The 20,062-nt window shown below is 41.3% G+C and overlaps 1 protein-coding gene across 1 annotated transcript in view; it reads left to right on the top strand.

Annotated features, from left to right (window-relative positions):
- Window positions 1-2,465: 2,465 nt before the first annotated feature.
- LOC134596304 (retinol dehydrogenase 7-like) overlaps window positions 2,466-20,062 on the top strand; it is a 57,122-nt gene continuing 39,525 nt past the window's right edge. The window contains exon 1 of the mRNA XM_063444761.1: window positions 2,466-2,522. The gene's annotated coding sequence lies outside the window, so the exon portion shown is untranslated. The remainder of the gene's footprint in view (window positions 2,523-20,062) is intronic.

Below are 20,062 nucleotides of genomic sequence, written 5' to 3'. Positions count from 1 at the left end.
AACACAGGATCTGCCCCGGGTGCCACATGCTCTAGGTATGCCCCTGTTTCAGGCGTTAAGACAAATAAAAAATGTTTTCTTCTTACAGTATAATTAGTCTTTCTACATTAGATCTTAACTCAATCCAATAGCATTGACATAGAAAGTAACTTAATTTTCATTAAGACTACACAATTAGTAAGGTCCTATTTACATTGCCCGATAAATTGTGATTCCTTCAAATAGATCTATCAAATCAGCATCAACCAGGTGATATACATAAGCTATATTTTGACTGTACTGTCACTACAGTCTAAATATATTGCATCCAAAAGTATGATCCCTCGCAACAGATCTTATCCCTAACTTGTTGGGACATTTACACCCTAGGTACACTTCTGTTCTTTTCTGCTTTTTCTCATTAGAATTGTATTTTACTCCGTGGAGTTTGTGACCCGTAACTACCAAAATAAACTGAAATTCTAGATATGTGATAATCTCAGTAAATCAGGACAAATACATTTATTTTGAATTACGTTTCTTAAGCTTCACTAATTATGTGAACATTTATTTGAAAATTATTATTTTTTTGCATCTTTTTTCTACTTTTTTATAAAAAAAATTGAATTTATATTTTTATCTGTTACATCAAACTAAAGTCCTGTTTGTCTTTTTTTTTTTAAAGACACATAATTTGTTTTGGTGCAATAAATACGAAAGATGTACATTACAGTTGAACACACACGTAGCAAAAATGTTATAAATGCTTTGGTCGTTAAATAAAAAAACTGAACCTTAGTCCTTAAGTGGTTAATAAAACAGGTTTACAGCTGCAGAATCCTATACAAAATCTTTTGATTTGAAATATGGAACAATTTCATGGTCTCCGTTACTCTCTACAGATAAAAAACCAATGTGTAAGATTGTTCTCCAGAATGGAAGTCAAGTAATTAATCCATTATTTCAAAGAATACTTCAAGCACCATAGTCCCTACAGCTTACTATAGTGGTAATGGTGGCAGGAGTACCCAGGTGCCCACCACTGTTGTAAGTGCTCAAACCGTTTTAAAACAACTAACAAAAAAGGACTGGAAGCTCCTAAGCAGCAGATTCCGTTACTACAATTGAGCTAAGCTAGAACCTTGGCTGAGAACATCAGCAAGCTCTAGTGGTTATGTAGGTGGAGTGTTACTTTAAGTTATCAAAACTCCCAAGAATTCTCAGAAATGCTTGTAACTTTCTTCTCACATTTAAATACTGAAAGCTCTCTGGTCACAACTCGTTTTTAGAACCAACTAAATAATGTTTTTGCATATTGATTGTCTTTAATGCATCTGTTGCCTTTCCCGGAAAGTAAAAAGTAGCTTGTAACAAACCGTCTGTACCCAGAGTGGTATGTTTGTCTGAAGCTATCCGAATTCCCGCAAGGTTCGTGTGAATATAGCGATCTCTATCGCATACCCAAACATCAGTCGAGACTTTATGAAGGTTACAAAAGGACTGGTTTATTATGGCCAAGTTTCCTGTTTCTATACAAGGACCCCCATCATGGGGTCTACAGCAAAAAAAAAAAAATAGCTAAGCCAGCCGAGGCATTTCTGTGTCTGGGAGATAAGTGAGATAAGTGAGTTTGATTTTGCTTAGACTAATTATCTCCCAGACACTCGAGGTACAGTACATAACATATAAAACACCCAAAAATACATACAATATTGACAGGAACCCCACAAGTCATATCTCCGGATAGTGCGTATCTGAGTGCACAAGTTGTCCAAATAGCGCTCAGATCCATGTAGTACAGCTGAATCACCACTGGGGTAAAGCTTTGACCGACTGCACATGTGGCTGCAGCCTAAAATCGTTACGTAAGAAAAGAGGTAACGGCCGCTCAACATTCAGGAGTTCCTATGTGAATACAAACAAATGTTCCCCCTGGCACATAGAGAGCTAATGTTCCCCTCATTCTGGAGTGTCTTTTCCCCGAACAGTGTTCTCCTGGCTTGTCTGTGAGAGGAGCAGGCAATGGCACGCCTTTCCTGGGGTTCGCGAGGTCTGGTGTCCGACTTAGAGAACCACACACTTGATGACCAAGTACCAGTGCCTGTGTTCGGGAGACAAAATGGCCAACATTTACTAGTGCATGTGTGTTCGGTTATACCAAAATAGCATGAATACTTAACTTTTAACTATTGATGATCAATTTCCATATTTAGCCCTCAATTTAGTAAAAAAAAATGTAAATTATTCAATACTGGTAAAAAAACAAAAAAAACTTTTTGTAGAATTTTTGTAGATAGATCATTTGCAAAGTTTTTCTAACAGTATAGAATCATGTGGAAAGCGTATTAAATTGGAGTTATTATTTGTTAAGTTGCCTTAGGTGCCAGTACTCGTTTAAAGCTAATTTCCTGTCTGATTCATGATTATGACATTTTTGACTTACCTAACTCCATTCTAACCACACCCCATCAAATCAAAAACACAGTGTCAGCCTCTGTTCCACAAGACTTTTTGAATATACTCTTTGCTGGAATCTTTGAAGGGTAAGTTTTCCTTATTGCATTAACAAAATTACTTGTAACATTGCAGCCCACTTCATGACAGAGATGTCAAAACTATTTTACACTGTCCAAAGAATTTAGATTGCAACAACTTTATTTATAGATAGATCCAGAGGCAAAGCCCCTAATTTGGTGCATTAAGCAGTGACATTCTATTGATTAATCATATATGACGCTTTTTTAAGTATTCATTATTTGTAACATTGACACGCATCACTGGCACATTTTAATGTTTCACGTCTTGTGGCACAGAAGATAAACATCAGTTTGCCTTTGCTTTAAAATATGTTTGACATTTAAGACAAAACATTGAGACATCTTGAAGTTCCTTCAATGTATTTTGGAAACAAATCTTTACAATAAATGCTACAGCCCTCACCTTTATTTCAGTTCAATATTGGGAAGAAATGCTATGTATTTTGTGCATTCAGCGAACTCGAGTCAAGTCGTTACCTGGAAATACTATTGGTAACAAACTTCTCAGCTATTGCATATAGCTTACAGAGACGTTGCTATGAATAAGAGTTAATTTTAGATTTTTTAAAATTAAGATCTATTTATGCACTAAGGATTATCCCAAATCAACTAACACGTACTTGCTGAAAAGAGCAATTGTTGTGAACTTGGGACTTTTTGTCAAACCAAAAAGCTCCTGGAATTGGTCTGTGTTCTAAACAGGGATCTGTAGCACTTTATTTAAGACACATTTGATTTCCAGTGCTCTCTTATGGTGAATTAAAAAAAAAAAAGTCATGGTAATGATTATCTACAGAGATACAGTCTGGAACTTGAGAACAGTGAGCTGCACATTTGTAAAGATTTAGAAAAGTGCATTTTCTGTTCGCTTTGATCACGGTTTAAATATTTTACATAAACTAAGGTGATATCTGTCAAAAATATATGTTTTAGGTTTGTTTCCCAAGTCCTTGTTTTTAGTCTATGTACATTTGGAGCCCTGAACAGGCTCATTTTGACAAACACCCAAAATTGCATGAGCGGAGTATAAATTCAAGAAGAGTGTTTATGATGAGTTTAAATTGTAAGTAATATAGCTCACATTATTCTTCCATGATATGATTAGATTAGGACCCACCGATATTGGGGTACTTGAGTTAGTATGAAAATGGCATATGGGATATGGCCATATTATGTGAGCAAGTCATAAGTTACTCAGGGCTTTCCTTAACGCAGGGCAAACGGGGCAGCTGCACCATCAAGTTCAGCCTTCCTCACATTTGTTTTTTGCTGTTGATCCAAAAGGCAAAAAAAAAAAAAAAAAACCCAGTTTGAAGCACAATTTTGCAACAAGCTAGGACAAAAAATTCCTTCTTGACCCCAGAATGGCAGTCAGATTTATCCTTGAATCAAGCAGTTATTACCCTACATTGAAAGATTATATCCTTGAATATTCTGTCTTTGCAAGTATGCATCTAGTAGCTGTTTGAACATCTGTATGGACTCTGATAAAACCCCTTCTTCAGGCAGAGAATTCCACATCCTGATTGTTCTTAGCTGTTAAAGCGACCGGGCCCCTACTGACATGGCCCACTGGGTGGCATGGGCCATCTGGTGGGCATCCTTAGTGTGCGGGTCACCGGACGGGGGGGGGGGGGGGAGGGAGAGATGATTGAGGCCAGTGGGGCCCAGAGTGCAGAGTGCAGCTAAGGTGTCACTTAGGTGGTTGCACTCACCTAAACAATATGGCCCCCAGCAGCACCCCATTTAAGCATGTTTAGGTGAGTGCAACCATCCCCCCATGTTTCCTATATATTTGGGAGTCTAGCCAACTCCTTGGTTCTGCACCCCTCCCTGTTACAGGTGCCTCATCTCAGGTCCCTATTTAGCCTTGTACTGCAGAGAGCCTCAGATGGAATTTTTTCCCAAGTAAGTGGTTAATCTCATAAGAGCAGACATTAGACTGTGAGAGTAGGACCTGCCAAAGATGGGGTACATTGACGTTGTGGCAGGCTTATGCAATGTATGATCATATAATGTAACTAAATCCCCATTTTTTTGCCTAGATTAGGTGTTTTTAAAAAAAACTTTTACAGACTAATAAAGTCTGTCGACATTGAAGTTGCTGTTTAGTAGATAGGAGAGTGCGCTGGATCTTGTGTATTTATTGTATAATATGGCCCCCAGCAGCACCCCATTTAAGCATGTTTAGGTGAGTGCAACCATCCCCCCATGTTTCCTATATATTTGGGAGTCTAGCCAACTCCTTGGTTCTGCACCCCTCCCTGTTACAGGTGCCTCATCTCAGGTCCCTATTTAGCCTTGTACTGCAGAGAGCCTCAGATGGAATTTTTTCCCAAGTAAGTGGTTAATCTCATAAGAGCAGACATTAGACTGTGAGAGTAGGACCTGCCAAAGATGGGGTACATTGACGTTGTGGCAGGCTTATGCAATGTATGATCATATAATGTAACTAAATCCCCATTTTTTTGCCTAGATTAGGTGTTTTTAAAAAAAACTTTTACAGACTAATAAAGTCTGTCGACATTGAAGTTGCTGTTTAGTAGATAGGAGAGTGCGCTGGATCTTGTGTATTTATTGTATAATATGGCCCCCAGCAGCACCCCATTTAAGCATGTTTAGGTGAGTGCAACCATCCCCCCATGTTTCCTATATATTTGGGAGTCTAGCCAACTCCTTGGTTCTGCACCCCTCCCTGTTACAGGTGCCTCATCTCAGGTCCCTATTTAGCCTTGTACTGCAGAGAGCCTCAGATGGAATTTTTTCCCAAGTAAGTGGTTAATCTCATAAGAGCAGACATTAGACTGTGAGAGTAGGACCTGCCAAAGATGGGGTACATTGACGTTGTGGCAGGCTTATGCAATGTATGATCATATAATGTAACTAAATCCCCATTTTTTTGCCTAGATTAGGTGTTTTTAAAAAAAACTTTTACAGACTAATAAAGTCTGTCGACATTGAAGTTGCTGTTTAGTAGATAGGAGAGTGCGCTGGATCTTGTGTATTTATTATATTTATATATATGTGTGTGTGTGTGTGTATCTGTATGTTGTCTTCGTGTGTTTCGGTGTATCTATGTGTGCATCTTTGTGTCAGTGTGTATATATATCTACATGTGTGCCAGTGTGTATATCGTATATGTGTGTCTGCTTGTGCTTCAGTGTGTGTATATATATCTGTTTGTATGTGTGCATATCATTGTTATTATTACCATTTATATAGCGCCCCAGATTCCGTAGCACTTTACAATATTTTTAGAGGGGAGATTTAACTATAAATAGGACAATTACAAGAAAACTTACAGAAACAATAGGTTGAGGAGGGCCCTGCTCAAACAAGCTTACAGTCTATAGGAGATGGGGTATAAAACACATTAGGGCAGGAAATTGCAGTCAAATTAGGTGGGAGTGAAGCAGAGCTGGAGGAGAGAGTAGAGTGCTGTCCTTTAGGAGAGAGCAAGAGAAAGGTGCATACATCTCAGCATTCACACACTAACACTACACACAAATACACCCCTGCATTCAAACTTCAACACTGCGTACAAACACACGTCTGTGTTATACACCAAAATTATATGTAAATACACCCCTGAATTCACCCCTGCATTCACAAACCAACACTACACATAAATACATGCTTGCAGTCACGGCAACACCACATACAAACATATTCCATACAAAAACCTGTTTACATTCAAACACACAAAAACTGCTTAGTGCTAAATACAAACCTGCAAACATGGGTAAATGGTAGAGCCCCAGCTGTCAATGCATTTCTTGGAGCTGCACGACAGATGGGGATATACCTTTTAATCACCTGTGCTATAGGGAGGCCCAAAAAAATTCTTGCACCTCTCTACTTTAGGTCCTCCATTGTGTTATGGTGGAGGACGTCATTGTATGCCTGGGGAAGGGGGGACAGGGTCCCCAAGCAAATGCTTTACCCAGGGTCCAGTCAATATTAAAGATGGCCCTGCAGTTACTAAAGATGTGGTGGTTTTAAGTAGTCTTTCTTGTATTTTTGTTTACTATGAATTAAAGAACAGTTATAGCAATTTAAGTATACATAGAAGAACAAAAGCTGCATAAAACAAATTATAGAGCAATAAAGTTACGCTGAACAAAATAATAACATATTTATCCTTATAAAGATCCTATGTATTTACAACTAGAGGTGATCGTTATCAGTTTGATGGTAACCAGGGCCGGACTGGGAAAAAAATTAGGCCCTGGCATTTTTCAATCAGAGCGGCCCCCTAAGAAGGGGGCGGGGCCAGAGAGGGTGTGTTTTGTCATCACTAATTACAAGCACACCCCCTCTCAAAGTGAGCATCTTGGTTCAATGCGCAGAGCCACGCTTAAGAGCTCTGGCATATGAAAAAGGCCCTGTATGTGTTCTGCGCAGCGCAAGCACATTTAATAACATGCTTGCGCTGTGTTTGCTTTTAAATTGTCTCTGGTGTCTCCTTAAGTGGGATACCAGAGGACAAAAGGGCCAGGAAAGTGTATGGTGCATGTGTTTGGAGCCTGATTGAGGGATTGCGTGTGTGTAGAGTGTGGTGTGGTATTGTGTAAATAGGTCTATTTCATTTGTGTTTGTGGTGTAATATGTGTGGCTAGGGGCTGTAGAGAGTGTGTGTATAGGGGGCATAGTGTTATAGGGGATGTAGCGAGTGTGTGTATACGGGAGGGGTGCTGTGTGTGAGGGTGTTTTTATCTGCCGTCACATTCTAGGTTTCTAATTTTCTTTGTTAACTCACTGAGGGATAGATATAGATATATATATATATATTGCGGTGTGTGCGTCTGAGGGTGCGCTGTGTGTGCGTCTGAGGGTGCACTGTGTGTTTGGGTGATGTGTGTGTTTGGGAATGTATTTTTATTTAAATTAAAATATATATTTTTACCTTTAGCCTGGGAGGGGGGGAGCCCTTCTGCCTGGGGGGGGGGGGGGCATTCTGCCTGGGGGGGGAGAGCCATGCTGCCTTCCCTGGTGGTCCAGTGGTGAGAGTTCACTCTCACGAGATCTGAGCGTTGCCGTGGTAACGCTCAGACCTCGCGGGAGGACCCGGCGGAGCTGCTGGCTAGAGCTCCGCCAGTCCTCTCTCCTGCCGGCGGCCACATCTCAGTGTCTCTGGGCCGGTGAGGGAAATCTTTGATCTCCCCACCGGCCCATGGAGGCAGACAGCAGGGGCCAGCCAAGGAGATCCTGTGATCTCCCCTGCCGGCCTCGGCCCCACGGCCATCGCGGCCCACTGGGCATTTGCCCGGTGTGCCCGATGGCCAGTCCGGGCCTGATGGTAACACTAGTGGGGAGCAAAGGGATATCAGAAAGTTAAACTAGTTAAACTAGGAGGGAGCAAGCTAAAGGATCAGTAGCTAAAGGAAGAAATTGTCTGGGGATATACAAGTAATCCAATCCAAAACTGATTTGACATCTAAATGTCAGAATTGATCAGTGAAACTTGAGGGGCATGATCTACACACAAAAACTGCTTAATTAATCTACTATAGTGTCCCTTTAAGGAGGTTGGAATGTCAATATACATTGTATCTGGGAATAAGGGAATGTTTCATTGAAGAGGTGGATCTTCAGAAGTTCACAAAAGGATATAGGTGGCAGATTAGAGGTGAAGTGGGAGGTTGTTCCAGTACTGTGCGTTTAGAAGTAAGAATAAACTGAATGAAATAGGAGCACATTTGTATGGAGATGGGCTGTAGAGGAGGGAGTGGAGAGGACATTTAGGGATACAGCAGGCTATGGGAGAAGAGTGATATAGATGAGAAAGGTTGCAGTAGGATTTGTATACAAGGGTGGGGCATTTAGAAATCGAGTGAACCTTGTTGCACGCAAAAAAAAAGAATAAAAAAAGAAAAGAAAAGAAAAGAAATAGGGCACTGACAATTAAAAGCCAATAATTTTTTTCATTTTTTTTTAACCCCTTAAGGATCAAACTTCTGGAATAAAAGGGAATCATGTCATGTGTCCTTAAGGGGTTAAAGCAGCAGGGTGTGGGCAGACTGGGGCATTTTGAGGAAGATGCAGGATTTGACAGATTGTTATGGAGGCTGAGCAACAGAATTGCAGTAGTCCAGCCTGATGAACATGAAGTATTGCATAACAGGTTTTGCAGCAGAGAAGGTGACAAGAGGAAGGATTATCGGAATAATTAAAGGGTGAAAGTGGCATATGGCATTAATACTGGCTTATATGTTTCATGAAGATGAGTTAAGAGTTAAAGGAACACTATAGTCACCTAAATTACTTTAGCTAAATAAAGCAGTTTTAGTGTATAGATCATTCCCCTGCAATTTCACTGCTCAATTCACTGTCATTTAGGAGTTAAATCACTTTGTTTCTGTTTATGCAGCCCTAGCCACACCTCCCCTGGTTATGAGTGACAGAACATGCATGAAAACAAACTGGTTTCACTTCCAAACAGATGTAATTTACCTTAAATAATTGTATCTCAATTTTCTAAATTGAACTTTAATCACATACAGGAGGCTCTTGCAGGGTCTAGCAAGCTATTAACATAGCAGGGGATAAGAAAATCTTAATTAAAACAGAACTTGCAATAAAGAAAGCCTAAATAGGGCTCTCGTTACAGGAAGTGTTTATGGAAGGCTGTGCAAGTCACATGCAGGGAGGTGTGACTAGAGTTCATAAACAAAGGGATTTAACTTCTAAATGGCAGAGGATTGAGCAGTGAGGCTGCAGGGGCATGTTCTATACACCAAAACCACTTCATTAAGCTAAAGTTGTTCAGGTGACTATAGTGTCCCTTTAAAGATGATATTTAGGTTTGCAAGCTTTGGGTGATGGGAAATAGTCAGAGGATGGAAAAGAATAGAAGAGGATGGGAGGGTAGGTGAACGAGGTGGAGAAGAGGAGAAGAATATTTATGTTTCAGATTGGTTCATTTACAGAACGTGTAAGAACATCCAGTAGGCAATGACAAAAAAGGCAGGAAGAAATGCAGAAGAGACCAAGTATGAAGGAGTAAAAAAAAAAAGAAAATATCAAGATCAAGGCATTTGCAAAATAAAGCCATTAAAGACATAACAGGAGATATGTTCTGTTGGTGCAGGGTGGGGGGGGGGGGGGGGGGGGGGGGGAGGGAGTAAAATAGGGGTAAAAAACAAACAAACAAAAAAAAGAGTGAAATCAAGGTTTGTCAATATATAGAGAGAAGGGTAGGATCAGTGGTGGAACTACTGCACTGGCTGCACTAGAGCCCGCAGTTTTGGGGCACCCATCGGTGTCATCGGCAAACAAAATAGGCGCGCTTGTCTGATTAGGGGCCCAATTCGGTGCTGCAGACCTTTAGCATCATACATGTAGTCTTTAATGTCTGCACCCAGTGCTTGGATAAAGTGATTTGCTGTCACTTCCTACCACCTTACAGACCGCATGGAAGCTGGGAGGACAGATGAGGCACAAAGAGGGGAGGAGGGAGGGGAGGGTAGAAGAGCACTGCAGACAGCCCAAGACTCCCATCATCTTCAGCTCGTTTTGGAAGCCACCATTCTGCATCTAAAAGGTATGGAAGAGGGGGAGTGGCTAAAAATATGAAAAACTGCAACGTGCGTATCTGTGTGTGTGTGTGACAGTGTGTGTGTGTGTATCTTCATTTATGCATGTTCAGGTGAGTGCAGCCCCCTGGTTTCATATATATATGAAATATGTGTGAACGTATCAGGGGACATAGATCCAACATACGTACGGCTTACAGAGATGGATACAGTGACAAACCTGTTGCTAAACATTATTTGGAAAGGGGACACCCTGTAGCATCACTCAAATTTACAGCAATAGATCACATCCCAGAACCACGCAGAGGAGGGGACAGAGGCAAGCAACTATTGAACAAGGAAACGTATTGGATTTTCATACTGGACACAGTCTACCCAAAGGGGTTGAATGAACTATTAACTTATCATTCTTTTCTATAATAGTCTCAGCAAATTAGGTTCATAAAGCTTCCGCTATGTATATAATTGTTTTTAAACCACATTTTGACTTCACAGGGAGTTATCTAAGGATCCTATATGGATATACTTATACAATGTTTCATGTTAGGGGTATAATAGCCTCAATAGTTGATGAGTTGGCAAAGTAATGCACGATCAGCCAGTTTAACATTGTAAATATATATTTTTTTTGAAAAAAGTTCTTTTTCCTGAGGGGACTGTTAGGGAAGGTATTGTTTGGGAGAGGTGGTCTTTGAAAAGATCCCTTACCAGGAAATACACTCTCAAAGAGAGGCTCTTTCCAGGAGCCTCCCCTACACTCAGGTAAAATCTAGTGGTAAACATTAGGATCTATTGGGTTCTCTGTATATATGTACATAGGTAGAGCGCAGGTGTGGACAGGGAGATAGTGGGTAGTTTAAGGAAATGGTTGCCATTCGATTGAAATTGTTATTGTTTAATATCTATAAAGTATTTACACACAACACAGGCTAGATTATTAGTGCCACACACTAGTTTATTCACAGTAAAGTATGTAATAAACAAACATAATTGCATATATAGGAAGAATATCCATATGGAATACAATTAAAACCTTGCAAAGAATGCAAATCTACTAATATCTAATTTATTAGACATATATACACACATTACAATTTACACCTTCTAAATCTTAAAAATGCAAAACATATTACACATAATAACTTTATTTATATATCTAAAAACTACAGAATTCTAAAACATTGCCTAATAGGGGATATAAAATATACCAAAAATGATCTTTAAAAAATCTATAAAAATTCCATTAAAACCCCTACTATTGGGAGAGAAAGAGAAAACTGTAAATACACAGCATTCATAAAAGTAGTAATACCAATAAACTAGTTTTTACAAATTTATTTAACATTTATCATTACAAATCCTTTAAAAAAAAAATCACAAAAAAATATATAAATCAAATTCAATATTCAATCCTTTTGGTTCTAAAGTTTTCAACCTGTAAACCTTCATTTCTTACTTACCAATATCTATGATATGATTACCCCCACACCATGATTTTGAAAGTAAGATCTCTTGGGTATTTATTATGGAATGTCTTAAAATGTGCAGAGACACTGTGTTTCTCATATCCTTTAATAATATTGTTCACATGTTCATATATTCTCTTATGTAGGGGACGAATTGTTCGCCATACATATTGAAGTCCACATCGACATATTAAAATATAAATTCATTTTTTTACTAAAACATGTGATAAAATCTTTGAAAAAAAATATTTATCAGTATATTTAGTTTTAAATTTATTTATACCTTTGAGAGTTATGTTTTTACTACACTTGCACATTTATTACAGGAATAAAAACCTTTTTTGTCATCTAAAAAAAATTTCTGAACTTCTTTATTAGGGTGGTTCAAAGTTAAAATACGTTTAAAATGTGGTGCTCCTCTAAACGTGATGAAGGGTTTTTCAGGAATTATCTTAGATAACTCATTATCTTTTTTTAGAACATGCCAATGTTTATTCACTATTGATTTAATTTTCCTAAAATCTTGGTTAAAAATCAAAGACTAGGGGACGGGGCCAGGCCGCCGAGCGAGATGGTCGCATGTCAGACCAGCTCCCGAAACTTATAACGGAGAAAACAAGAAACTTGGCATAAAAAGCTGACTGACATCGGTGAAACTCACCGGGTGGAGAGTACCGGACCCAGGGTGAGGCTGGCCCGACCGGTTTCAGTCCCCTGGGGGATGAATCCTCACTGGCGGTGAGTGGGGCAGACGGCCGCTGCCCCGCTGTCCTGCCCATCGGTGCTCAGACTGGAGCCAGACCTGTGGAGACGTGGCCCCATTCCCCCCCCTATGGACCGGGGGGGTGATCCCGGTCCTCACCCCCGCATACCCCGACAATCCCGGGAGCAGCAGCAAGGCCGCCCGGATACAACACCAAGGCGCAGCAGTCAAGATGGCGGAGACCGAAGATGCAGGCGCCAAAACCGGCAGTGAGGCCCAGCAGCGGCCCACACCGCTCCCCCTGAACGGAATGCACTTGCGGGCAGCACCGGCAAGGGGCGGCACCTTCGCAAGGGAACCCAGGATGCAGAGACCATCTTTAAAATGGCGGAGACTGCATGCCTAGCCATCCATGCTCGAGGGCTGACTGGTACATCCTCCCTTCTAACTTCTCACGGACGGGCTACCGAAGCACGCCAAGCGGGATCAGGCGAGCACATCCTCATACCCCACCAGCCTAACTACAGAGTGAGACATCACTACAACAACTCAGCCTTACCTACCATACCGCTTGCGGGCTGACGAACGCGGTTTGACCAACTACAGCCACCATATTGTACACGATGACCGACACGGCAACAGGGACTCTTTTCCCGCCTAAGACAGGCACTCGCCTGGATCGCCCATACAGGGACTGCCACCATACGACCATGACACACAGCGGGACTATAACTACCACAGCAGTCCTTATATCCCCTTTTTTTTCTTGAAAAAAAAAAAAAAAGCTTTGATATATATTTAGAGGGGTCCCCTGGCGGGCGACCACTAATTGCCAATCAAAAGTGTACTCACAAGTGTAATCCCATCTGCTGAAGGAGTAACTATGCGGCTGTAAATATACATATATATGTGTGTACCTATCATTATTGCAGAGCACAGTATATTATCTAGTCTAACACACCCTCATCTTATTATCGTTAACCTTGATTACAATACAATCGGTGGTTTTACTATTAACATGCATTTAAACTTGCTAGCATTTAAACTTGCTCAAGCCTCCAAGAAAGCCAAACCTGGCTAGCTCAGAGACCCGCTTCCCCCTGGTGGTCAATCGTCAGTAGTGTGGGGAAATACCCAACCCATAAATCAATATGTGTCACTTCTCATAGACTTCATCTTGTAATACTCTATAACACATACCTTAGCAACTAGCGAATTGTACCTAGCCTGTGATAACCTTACTAAACCTAACCTTTAGCGTTCGACAAATCATCTACTAACAAAAAAAATGTGCAGAGTTAACAATGCTACATCACTGTATCATCCTGTACCAAATATTGCCTGTTTATGCTGTTGTGGCATACCTGAGCAGCTTGTATTTTACGCTATGCACTACAAAAATAAAGAATTTAAAAAAAATCAAAAAAAAATCAAAGACTACAGGTAGTGATTTTTCTTTATTTACTTTAATTTCGGTTAAAGATTTTGATTCTTCTAATAATTTTGTTGAGTACAAATTTTTGTTTTCACCATATTGTTTTTTATATAAATTTTAAAATCTAAAAAAATAATAGCAGACCTACTAAAATCACTAGTTAAAGTATTACCCCGCCTATTTGTATTTAATCATTCTAAAAATAATTTAAGATCCTCCTCTGAACCCTTCCATATATGTCACGTCCTGTTCCATTCTGCTGAAATTTCTGGTCTTGGCTTCTGATATCCAATACTCGTTTTACAATTCTTGTTTAGATTTCCTTGTTTTTTCTTGTTATCTATCCAATGTCTGGTTTTCTTTATTCTGGGTTTTTTGGGTTCATTTCTTTATGCTGTTCTTGGAATGCCCAGTCTCATGGTTTCCTTTAAATGTTTGTTTTTTGTTGCCACACCCGTTCCTTTGCCATTTATCCTTTTTGTTTCAGAGTGTTCCCTGCTAGCAGTGGTCTCATTCCTCTGCTCGTTTCCTTGCAGGTAAGTACTGTGTGTGTTTTATTGTTGTACTTTTAGTCATGCACATCTAGGCAGTTAAGACCGACCGTAATTGGCTCACTTTGGCTCAGTGGTGGGCTGCATACATCTTGGCCATTTATGGATACATCTTGGCCATTTATGGATATCTAAATCTCCAATGTTTTTTACATATATAGTACTTAGTTATTTCTCCTCTTGTTTTGCCTTGTATCTCTTGTATTGATTTATTTTGTCTTGTATTCCCAGATCATTCACAGTCCTGCCCTGTCCATGTCCTGTTCTTGTTTCCCTCATGTATTGTGTACATGTTCTGGGTTCTGCTTTTTGTCCTGCTTCGGTTCTGGGTTCTTCTAGTCTTGTCTTGTTATCTTGTTAGGTGTCTATTCTAGTCTTGCCTTGTTTCTAGTACTGGATACATATCTGCAATATATCTAGCTCCTAGGATCCGCAGAAACTGCATCAGGACCCTGGTATGTGGCCGCACAAACCCTGGTGCTCAACACCAGGGGGCGTGTGGTTACCCTGCACCAGACCCTGATTGTTCATTTTCTACACTGTGACTCCTACCATCATCAGGCATACAAGGGTACCGGTGTCCGTACTGCCACCCATGACAATATACAAATTCAATCATCTATATATCTGTGATATGTGACCAGGTTTGCCCCCCATTCTGGACTATCATATATAAAAATGTTTTCCCAGCCTGACATGAACAGGTTGGTAAAACTAGGGGAAAACCTGGTCCCCATCGCAATCCCTTGGCATTGTAAATAGAATTTTGAATTAAATATAAAATAATTATTATTTAAAATCCAAGTAATACTCTTAATTAAAAATTAATTAATTATGTGTATTTTGGAAAAATGTTCTGACTTTATTAAACATTCCTTTACCACTTGACATCCTAGATCATGAGAGACAGGTGTATATAATGAGGATACATCACTTATTATCAGAATATATGATTTATCCCATTTTTTTTAAATGTTAGTAGCATCTAAAGTGTCTTTCAAATAGGAAGGTATTTTTTAAACTAAATCCTGTAGCCAAGTGTCTACATATTTCAAAGCTGTCGGTTTGTAGATATCCGCCCGCACGGTTCCCTAAGTGGGTATTGTGGAGTTCTGTAAATAACTGTTCCAGCTTTCCCATGCCTCTGTCCAATTTGTTTTCGATGAGTGTATGTGCCTGGCCGCCAGCTCATATTGTTTAGTGGTTTCTATTGTTTGTAAACACTGCTGGAGCTTTGGTGGAGAGGCTGATCGCCAGTGTCTGCTGATCACTGTTAACGCTGCCATGATGATGTGGTATAGCAAGTATTTCTGTGTTTTCTTTAGGTTTTTGGGGAATAGCTGGAGAAGGAAAATTTCTGGTTTGCGTTCTCATTTTATTTGTGTGCTTAGGTATATGAGTTTTACTATGTCATCCCAGAAGGAGGTGAGATCAGGACATGTCCACCAGATGTGGAGCATAGTTCCCTTGGATTGTTGGCATCTCCAGCATGTGTCTGTGGCCTGTGGGTGTGCTGCTTTAATCCGTGTGGGGACGAGATACCACCTGTATAAGATTTTGCGGGAGAGTTCCATATGGGATGCGCATTTTGAGAGTGGACTATGTGCTAGCAGTATGTTTTTCCATTGCTGCGAGCTTAGTGTGTATGTGAACTCTTTCTCCCAGGCGGTAATGAATGGGAATGGTGTGTAGATTTCTGGAGTCTGTAGCGTTTGGTAAATTGTAGAAAGTAGTTTTTTGGGGGGAGAGAGGCATGCGCAGATTTTTTCTACCACCGTCAGCTGTTGTCCCTGTACATCGTCTGTGCAGATAACGGTTTGTTTTGTAAGCCATGACTGGATTTGCCTATACGAGAATAGAGCTGTGGGGTTGAGGTGGAACTCTGTTGTTAGTCCTACAAATTTTTTGAGTTCTTGGCCCTGAATTATTTGGTACAGAAATTTGATGCCATGGCGTTGCCAAATGGCGTGGTTGAAATTTGGTATTATATGGTGGAGAGCTTTTATTGGGGTGGCGGGGGAGAGTTTGCCCTTCCAGTTCATTTTGTGGCGGTACTGGTCCCACACGTGTAGGGTGAGTTTTGTTGTTGGGAGCATAATTTTATGCGGGGGTCTGTGTGGACGTGGGAGCCATGCTAAGACATAGATGGGTATCCCATTGGCATGGTGTGCCTCTATGTCCGACTATTGGGTTGTGTGGTTTCTGTTACTTTCCGCTAGGAGTGGGCTGAGAATTGCTGCTTGGTAGTAGTTGTGTACGTTTGGTACCCCCATCCCTCCCTGTGTTCGTGGCAGATATAGAATATTTTTTGATATTCTTGGCTTCTTGCTGTCCCATATAAACGACATTATGACTTTTTGCGCTTCTTGAAGGAAGTGACTTGGCAATTTTATGGGGAGTGTTCTAAAGAGGTATTGTAGCTTCGGTAGGATTATCATTTTTATGGCAGCTATTCTGCCCGACCATGAAATGAATTTACCTCTCCATCCTATTAGTATATTTTGGATTTCCCTTAGGGTTTTTTGATAGTTTGACATGTATAGGTTTGATAGTGAGGGGGTAATGTTGATCCCTAAGAATTTGAGGTGGTCTTTTCTCCAGTCATAGTTAATGGACTTTCGGAGATTGTCCAGTGTTGCTGTGGGGATGTTTATTCCCAGGGCTTGTGTTTTGGCAACGTTGAGCTTATAGTGGGAGGATTTGCTATAACCTACTAGGGTATCGTGGAAGTTTGGCAGCGAGATGTGAGGTTGTTCTAGGGTGAGGAGTATATCGTCCGCGAATAAAGTGATTTTGTATTCTCTGCTTTTTCTTTTTATGCCGTGAATGTTGGGGTTGTCCCTTATGAGTTGTGTAAGTGGTTCTAGTGATAGGATGTATAGAATAGGTGAGAGAGGACATCCCTGCCTAGTACCGTTTGTGATGTCGAATATTTTGGAGGCAAAGCCCCCGTTGGTTACCCTTGCCGTCGGTGCAGAGTATAATGCCTCCACTAGCCGCATGAATGTGTCGGGGAATCCGAATTTTCGTAGGACTGCATGGAGGAAGGGTCAGTGCAGCCTGTCAAAAGCTTTTTCAGTGTCCAGTGAGAGCAGCAGACACTGGTCCCCCCTCTCGCGCCCCCCCTCTAGTAGGTTTAGGATCTTACGCGTGCCATCCGCTCCCTGCCTGCCACTGACAAATCCTACTTGGTCAGCATGTATAATCGTAGGTATGATAGGCGTTAGTCTATTTGTGAACATTTTTGCTAGTAATTTGATGTCAGTGTTCAGGAGTGAGATCGGCCTCAGATTTTGGCACTTGTTTGGGGGTTTGCCCGGTTTTGGCAGGGTGGCCACATGTGCCATTAGCATTTCCGGTGGAATCTGGCCTGTTTGTATAATATGGTTAAATGCTATCTCTAAGTGTGGGGACAAGACGGCAGCAAACTTTTTGTAATATGCGTTTGTAAAGCCGTCCGGTCCAGGTGATTTGCCGGGTGGCAGAGAATTTATGGTGAGCAGGATCTCATTCGCTGTGATTGGTTTTTGTAGTTGTGATCACTGTGTATCGGTCAGTTTTGGTAGCTTGGTAAGAGCGAGGAAACCCTCAATTTCTAAGTTGTTGGGTTGGTGTAGTGTTGTGTCGTCCTTGAGGTTGTATAATGAGTGATAGTATGCTGCCATGTTGTCGTTTATGTCCTGTGGGTTGTGTACTTTGTCACCCCCTTGTGTGAGTAAGTATGGGATCTTGGCGTTAGATTGTTTTTGCCTGAGTTGTGTTGCTAGATGTTTCCCCGCTCTGTTCCCTTGTGTGTATGTTGTTTGTTTGAGTTTTTGTAGGATGTATGCGGTCTTAGCTAGCTCTAGATTATTTAGACGTGCCGTAGTGTCTGCGATTGTTTGCGTTCTCTGTGGGGTGGGATGTACCGTGTTCGCATTGGTTGCATCTCTCAGGGTGCGTAATAGGGTTCGGTGTTCCTCTTTAGATTTTTTATTGATATAGGATGCCTGGCTAATCATGTGGCCTCTCATGACTGCTTTATGGGCCTGCCACACTGTGGTTGGTTGTACGTCTGGTGTACTGTACTGTTTGTCGTAAAGTAGTCTCTGAGTGTGTTTGTCATCTTTTGGGCAAATGTAGTATTCTGCAATAGGGAGTCATTTAGGCGCCATGGTGTTTTGCCTCTATGTTGGAAGTTTCCTGTAAGTTCTATTATTGTCGGGGCGTGGTCTGACCATGTTATGTCCCCTATATCGCTTTTCGTTACTTGAGATACTAGTGGGCCTGATATAAGTATGAAGTCTATCCTTGAATATGATTTGTGGACTGCCGAGTAAAATGAGAACTGTTTGTCTCCTGGGTGGCCTAGTCTCCAGGAGTCAAACATCCCAAATTCTCCTATCAGTTTGTTTAAAGCTTTACTTTGTGATATTATCACTCTGTGTCTGGGTGCTGCAGGGTTTAATGTGGTGTCTAAAAATGGGTCCAGCGGGTGATTTAGGTCCCCGCAGAGTACAGTTGATGTTGTGTGTATGGTGGGAGTTGTGGATAACACTCTGTGGAGAAATTTTCTTTGGTTTGTGTTTGGGCTATAGAAGCTAAATATGGTACAATTTGAGTTATTTATTAAACATTGAAGCATCACGTATCGTCCCTGGTTGTCTTTTTTAACGTGGAGAAACTCCACTGTGAGAGAAGAGTGTAATAGGATAGAGACTCCTCTCGATTTTGAGGAGTGTGTTGCGTGGTATTGGTGGGGGTAGTCTCGCATGCCAAAGTTCGGTACCCTAGCAGTTACGAAGTGTGTCTCTTGTAGGCACACGATGTCTGCTTTAATTTGTTTGGCGACTGCTGCAGCAGTCGAGCTTTCAGTGAACCTAAACACAAGTGGTAGTTAGCATATGGTCCTGTGTAAGCCCATATTCCCGCGGACCCTGTGAGTTTCCCCCGAGTCCGTCCCCTATTAGCCTGCAGATAAACCCTGCCTCGTCAGCGCTGCCTCCCCTATCTTTGCCTTTCCATAGGCTTTTGCATAACCGTCATTAGTTATCCCATAGATAAACATTAAAAAAAAAAACAAGTTACTAAAGAAACATTTGCAACATTAGCACATAAAACATATAACTCCATATCTCACGTATCCGAAATATGGTGATGTTGTCAGTTATGTAGATTTGTTGGATATTTGGCGGCATTCGGGTGTTAGGCGCTCTGCTGGGCCCGCTTTTTTCGGGGATCGCGTTAAAAGGCCCCATTCTCTGAGTTGTTTAAGTCCATCTTCTGGTGTGTGTATGATTTTCAGTCCGCCATTTTTGGTGATCAGCAATTTGGTGGGGTAGCCCCATCGGTACCGGATTCCTTTATTTCTCAGCTGTTCCGTGATCTCTTGGAATTCTTTCCTCCGCTTGAGGGTAGCTGCCGATAGGTCTGCCATGATTCTCACTGATGGGTAGTCCTCATGCGGAGTTGCTCGATTCCTGCTGGCGCGGAGCACTGCTTCTTTAATGTGGAAGTAATGCTCTCTCATCAGGATGTCTCTTGGGGTTGTATCAGGTAGGTTCCTCGGTTTTGTACTCTATGAACTCTGTCTACTAGCATCATGTCTGTTGGTATTTCAGGTACATATGCTCTCATCAGGCCTCTGACATACGCCGGTAGGTCGCAGGGGAGGACCGTTTCAGGAACACCTCTTAATCGGAGGTTATTCCTCCGTGATCTGTCCTCTGCATCAGCCATGCGCGTCTCTATCAGTGTTACCTTTTGTTCCAAGGCTGTTATATGGTCGGCCATGTCATTGTGTGCTGTGGCATATTCACTTAGTTTGTTTTCAACGTGTGCCGTCCTGTTGCCGATATCCAGCACCTCCTTTCTGAG

Source organism: Pelobates fuscus, chromosome 1, assembly GCF_036172605.1.
Source record: "Pelobates fuscus isolate aPelFus1 chromosome 1, aPelFus1.pri, whole genome shotgun sequence".
Taxonomy (NCBI): domain Eukaryota; kingdom Metazoa; phylum Chordata; class Amphibia; order Anura; family Pelobatidae; genus Pelobates; species Pelobates fuscus.
Note: the sequence above shows the minus strand (reverse complement) of the source record. Positions and strands in the feature narration are given on the sequence as shown.